The sequence below is a fragment of the Vulpes vulpes genome, chromosome 12, assembly GCF_048418805.1.
Source record: "Vulpes vulpes isolate BD-2025 chromosome 12, VulVul3, whole genome shotgun sequence".
NCBI classification, from domain to species: Eukaryota; Metazoa; Chordata; class Mammalia; order Carnivora; family Canidae; genus Vulpes; species Vulpes vulpes.
The window spans coordinates 135,002,330-135,008,329 of record NC_132791.1 but is presented as its reverse complement, the minus strand read 5'-3'; the positions used below and the strand labels follow the sequence as shown (position 1 = coordinate 135,008,329).

Here is a 6,000-nt window from a genome sequence, read left to right as displayed (position 1 = left end):
TGCTGATTCTGACAGCAAGAGCTATTCTTTCCTTGCGAGGCTGCCTGCACAACCTCCCCTCGTGTTAAGTGTGCAAACGAGGCGCAGGCCAGCGTAGGGGCTCCCGAGATTTCCCGGCAGCGTGGTCTGTGGGGGGAAAGGAAAGGGGCAGAAGAGGGCCCGGGCTCTGGAGCCCACCTGTCCCCGGGCCTCGGCGGTGACGGCCACCCGGGAAGAAGCGGCGGGGAGTCGGGCCGGAGGCCGAGGGTGCGGCGCTGAGAGCCTGCCTCCTTGCCGAAGGGTGGGGGTCCAGGCGGCCGTCTGCGCGCCAGGGGTGCAGGCATTTTAAAGGTTAAGAGCACCCAAAAAAATAGAAGTAGGAGGAGGAAGTGGGGCGCTGGGTCGCAGCGAGAGAAGGAAGCAGCTCGTCGGAGCTTCCTCTTTCTCCTCCTTGCGCGAAGCCCCCACCCCAAGTCTCCCGCCCGCTCCGCCCACCCTCTCGGCGGGGCCGGCGGGGCCGCGGCGCGCTTCCGCCCCCCGGGACCCGCGGCACCTGACTCCCGGGGGGTCGCGGGTGCTCGGGGCCCCTCGGGCCGTGGCCGCCCTGGGTACCCAGCGGGCCTGTCCCTTCCAGGGCACACGCGCGCCACGCGGGGGCCGCCGCTGCGGTGCTGCGCGGGGTCCCGCGGGGCCGGGAGGACGCGTGGGCCGCCGGGCCAGGCCCTACCTAGTCCGCGCGCCCCGGCCGCCAGGGGGCGCTGGAGACCCGCCGGGGCCCCCGGCCCGCCCCGCCCGCCCCGCCCGCCCCGCCCCGCCCCGGCGCGGCCCCGCCCCCGCCCGCCGTCGGAGCGCAGCCCCGGCCGATGCTGGGACTCGCCGCGCCGCTGCTGCCCGGCGCCGTGGTCCCGACCGCACGCGAGCCGCGGGAGTCGCCGCTGGAGGGGGGCTCGGCGCCCGGCGGGGACTGCAGGTGCGTGGCCGGGAGGGCGGCGAGGGCGCGCGGGGCGGGGGCGCAGCTGGGGACCGTCGGGGAGCCGTGCTGCCGCCGCTGTGCCCGGCCCCGGGGGCACGGAGGTCCGCGCGCCCGCGTCCCGATCCTCCCGGAGGCAGAAGGGACCCCGGGGCGCTGCGTGTGGCCGCGACCTCCGGCCTCGCTCGCAGGCCGCCCCGAGGGGGGCTCAGGAGCCCGCAGCCCCTCGGCCTGGGGACGGCGGCGGCGAGCGCGGGCGTCGCGGCCAGGACCCGGCCAGGACCCGGCCAGGACCCGCCGCCCTTCTGGGGCGCTGCGCGTCGGCGCGCGGGCGCAGGAGCCGCGTTTACCGCGGTGTCCCCGCGCGACTCCGCCGGTGCGCGTGTGCAGGTGCGTGTGCAGGTGTGTGTGCAGGTGTGTGTGCAGGTGCGGGCGCGGGCGCCTGCGCGCTGGCCCGTCCCAGGCCCGGGGTAAAGCGGGAGGTTCAGGTCAGTGGGAGGAAGGCGATGGCTCAGGGGGGAAAGGAACGCGAGATGAAAGCGGCAGGATGTGGTATCGAGTGAGTTAACAAGCCTCTGCGCCGAGAGGAGGGGTGGGTTCGGGCTAAAAGTAGGCCAGGGCTGCCCGGAAGGCCCCTTCTGGATTGCCCTTCCCTTCCTCCGTCCCGTGGTCGTGCACCTTCTCATCCACACCCTTCCTCCTGGCCTGGACCACCTGGTAAGGCGCTGGTGCCCAGAGCTCGCCGGAGCACCCATGTCCCAGGCCCCAGCCCCGCTTTCCGGGGGGTGGTCTGCAATCTGTAGTTTTCTAAAATCTGAATAAGCTCCTTCAGTGATGCGCTGGAGCCATGGCTTGGGAGCCCGGTGTGGTGTGGAAAGGAGACCAGAGTTGCCGCTGGGGTCTTGCTGTGTGACCTTCAGCCCCTTCTGGCCCTCCCCCAGCCCATTGCCCTGTCTGGAAGAGGGGCTCTAATTAGTGGCCTCACCGGGGCTGTGGGGAGCTTACCTGAGAAACCCCAGTGGGCTGACCTCCCAGCTGCACATGGGAGCTGCTTCCTGGATGTTTGCAGAGCGAGAGTATGGGGGATCAGGGGTTCCCCTGCTTCCTCTGTGTGCCCACCCTGGTGTAGGCCCAGGAAGACAAGGTTTCCAATGGTCAAATTCTCTTTTCCTGGGTACCATGTCTTTTCAGGACACCTTTCCTTGCTTTTTGAAGCATAAGCAGCCAGGACTGTGGGGACAGGTGGGCTTGGGGGTCTTTGTATGCTAGACCCCATTGGGGTTTTAAGCACCATCCCCCATGTACACACCTCCAGCGTAAGTGGGAGATGATTACCTTCTCTCCCCAAGCTGTGATGGAAGCAGGCCTCCTCGGCCTCCCTTTCTTGGTTCCTATGCTGCTCTGTTTGTTTCTTCCAAGAATAATCAGTGGAAGCTAAGTGGTGGTACTAGGTGAAAAGCACACTTGGAGGGGTAACGATGATGAGGCTCCCCATGCTGATCAGGGGTCCCCTGGCTGAGAAGTGGCAGAGGAGGAGAGCCAGGAGCCCGTAGCCGCCTCTTGGCTTGGGCAGCCTCGAGGCCCCACCTCCAGTGCACCTGAGTACTCCAGCCTTGCTGACTCTGCCTGCATTCCAAGAGGCTCACCCCAGTGGGCTGACCTGGCCAGCCCTGGGGAATACCTGCGTATCAAAAGTCTTTTTTGGCTCAGCTGTGAGTGGGCTGAAGGCCTGGATCACCTTCTTAAGAGAAGAAGCTTCTAGAGGGGCCAGATAGTGACAAGTGGTCACGCAGGAGTGAGGTGGTAAGGTTGACTTATTTTTTAATTTTTTTAAACTTATTTTTATTTATTTATGATAGACATAGAGAGAGAGAGGCAGAGACACAGGCAGAGGAGAGGGAGAAGCAGGCTCCACACCAGGAGCCCGATGCGGGACTCGATCCTGGGACCCCAGGATCGCGCCCTGGGCCAAAGGCAGGCGCAAAACCGCTGAGCCACCCAGGGATCCCGGTAAGGTTGATTTTTGAGCCCCAGGCATTGATGTGGGTGGGAAGGGACAAAAGGAGCGTTACATATGACTTGTGCCCCAAGGGAAGATGAGACATTCCCAGAGCAAATGTATATGGCATATTAGGATATTCCATCAATTTGAAGACGTACATGTTTTCACATTTTAACAGCTCAGAAATCAAGATGCTTCTCACCACCTATGGCATCTTACCAAAAAATAGCAGTATTTCTTTCTTGGTAGCACACAAAATAATGCTATGCCGTACAATGAAGGCCTCTTCGATGCTGCTAAATTCGATGTATGTTTTACAGATGGGGGGGGGGATGCACAGAATTATGTCATCCCATAAGTGAATTTGCACACATTGATTTTTCCAGTAGCTCTCCGTCCTAGATGCCACAACTTTTCACCGTACCCGATTGCAAAGGAACATCTTTGTCAGATGTGCTGCTTGCCTCTATATAAAGATGCTGCATAGTATGTTATTTAATAATTTCTTGGAAACCATCACATGGCTCCACCTGCTGTTTTCTTCGGTACCTTGGGTCTGCTCAGGACAAAGTTTCTGCCCCCTTTCATTTATCTTTCTTTATTCAGGATCTTTTGAAGGGTCAGCTGTAACGTCCTGGTGTTGGGTCCTGTGGGCTTAGCACGTCATGTCCATTTGTTTTCATGGTCACACCCTGGGGTAGCTACAACTGTTCTCTGAATTTTACCTGTCAGGAAACTAAGGACCGAGGCCTCACTGCTAGAAAGTGCCAGAGCTAGGCTGACTCTGGTCCGTTTGTTCCTGACCAGAGATGGCCAAGCCCAAGTGACATCTTGCGTGTGCTTGGGGGCATGAGGTGCGTGCCCTGTAGGGCATGACTTTTGGGGCGTGAATCGTGGCCCACTACGGGGTCTTTTCTGTTTGCTTCAGGCTCGTGGAGGTGGGTTCTGGATAACTGGGGGTTTCAGCAAGGTGCCTTCTGGATAAGGGAGATAAGCTGTAGCAAGGTGCACCGTAGGGCTGAGGAATAGGACCCAGTGGGCGACTGGTGGCACAGAGCAGGAGCTGGGTCCGTCTTGGGTCTGGTGGGTCTACCATCTGGGGTACTAGGCATTGGGCTCTAGAGTGTGGCCTCAGTGGGAGACCCCAGCCTCCAGCCTCATGCCAGCTCCCTGCTCAGCATTTCTCCTGTTGCCATGGTCACATGCAGCAACCAGTCGGAACGAGATTTTCAACTGTAAACAGCGAGCCAGGTCTCCCACCAGCTGCTCTGGGCCACCCTGCTGCTTTATCTCCTGAAGCTCAGGCTAGCCTGAGCTACCTTTGCACCTGCCATTCCTTCTCTGCCATTGCCCTTCCCTTCCTCTACTGCCCTGTGGACCATGACTCCATCCTCCCATTCAAACTTCATCATCTTTGAAGTCTTTTCCAATCTGCTCCAGTCTCTGTGGCTCTGATCACTCCTCCCACCCTCACCGCCTTCCTGGACACCTCGTGTGTCCTCCTGCCGGGGCACTGACCACTCTGGCCTGCAGGGTCTGGCCAGCAGCCTGTTGGCTGGCTCACCTGAGCCACCTGATGCTCTGTGAGGCTGTTAAGCTGTCACATGAACTGCTCCCTCCCCTCCCCCCCCCCCCCCCCCCCCCAGGATGTCAGAGGCAAGAAATCCATGTGCGCTAACCCTGGGAGTTGCCCGCATGCAGGAGGGTGGGGTCAGGAGGGAGGGGTGTGCTTTTCATTTTCATGTCCTCTGGAGTCTTCTTGCTGCTGTTGTTGACCTAGGCAAATGAGGCTGTGTGGTTTCCTTGGTGGGGGCAGGGCTGGGGCATGAGGGCTGAAGGTGGCTCTGGGCTGGTTGGCCTTGTTTCTGCCATCTCCTCCACGTGACCTTGGGTCCGCCCCCTGCGCATCGCTGAGTGTCACTTCTCACCTGCATGCAGGTACATGGCAGGTAGTCTTCCTGCATCCCACTGTCCCTTCGCGGGCTCAGCGCTTCTCCACCGAACACCTCCCGTGTGTCGGCACGAGCGGGGCTCTCGGGTCGTCCTGAGCAACACAGACGCTGTTCCCACCCTCATGAGATTAGTCGGGTGGGCCACACACATGCCATTTCACCCCAACTGGGAGAATTAGCGGGGGCCTCGGATTTTCCATAAAGGGAACGCCCTAGAGTTTGGGAGTGAAGGAAAGTCTTCCCTAGCGAACTTGTATTCATGGCGAGAGACTTGAGAGATCTGGCATAAGAAGAAAAAAAGATATAAAATATAGTAACGTATACCTAAAATATGGGGAGAAGAGGAGAAAAGAATGGGTTCAAACTTAACTGTCAAGTTAATATAGACTACTATTTTCAGAAGATAAGATAACCTCAGAAGAGGTTAAGGAATGCCAATAACAATAATCCCTAAAATCAGTGGGCACCTGCTATGTGGTCTTGGGTGCCACCCATGAGGTATCCCTTTCAGCAACTCCGAGGGCTATCCTGGGCCTTCCTCTCCTGTGAGCACCAGTAAAGCACCTGCTGGCAGGTAGCTCGCCCGATGTGTGGCACAGATGAGGGGCTCAGCCCGCAGCCCCATCTCCGCCTCCCTGACCCCTGCCCTACACTCCGAGTCCAGTTCAGTGACGTGATGGCCATCAGTTGTGTTAGAGGTGCTTCTCTTTTCCCTGTCACTGATCATCAGCAGGGAGCATGTTTCACCGCAGCCGTGGCTCCTGGCGGGTGTCCTGTGCCTTGGTGCTTTCATGTCGGCCACAAGCAGTGAAGGGAGCCCCCACACCCTGAAAACTGCCATGTAGTCCATGTGGCCTTCATTCTGTGCCTCTTCAGAGCGGCTGCTCTTACAGGGTTAAGAACCCCTGGTTTTCTGTCATCCGCTCATGCTCCCCACATCCCTCTCTATCCAGAGTTGTCTTCTCAACCCAGGTGCTCAGCTATGCAGGGCTTGGGGTCCTCGGTGTATGTTCTGGGTTAAATCACATCTACCCCTACAGCACTCACAGGAGATTCTCCACGCTCTCTAGATAATGGGCTTCCTTGGTCATGCAGAT

At 59.6% G+C, this 6,000-nt stretch overlaps 1 protein-coding gene across 2 annotated transcripts in view; it reads left to right on the top strand.

Annotated features, from left to right (window-relative positions):
- Positions 1–818: 818 nt before the first annotated feature.
- The window catches only part of PIK3R5 (phosphoinositide-3-kinase regulatory subunit 5), a 67,945-nt gene continuing 62,763 nt past the window's right edge, over positions 819–6,000 (top strand). The window contains exon 1 of one of the 2 annotated variants that reach the window (XM_072730339.1): positions 819–949. The gene's annotated coding sequence lies outside the window, so the exon portion shown is untranslated. The remainder of the gene's footprint in view (positions 950–6,000) is intronic. The other variant, XM_072730338.1, reaches the window with a different exon arrangement.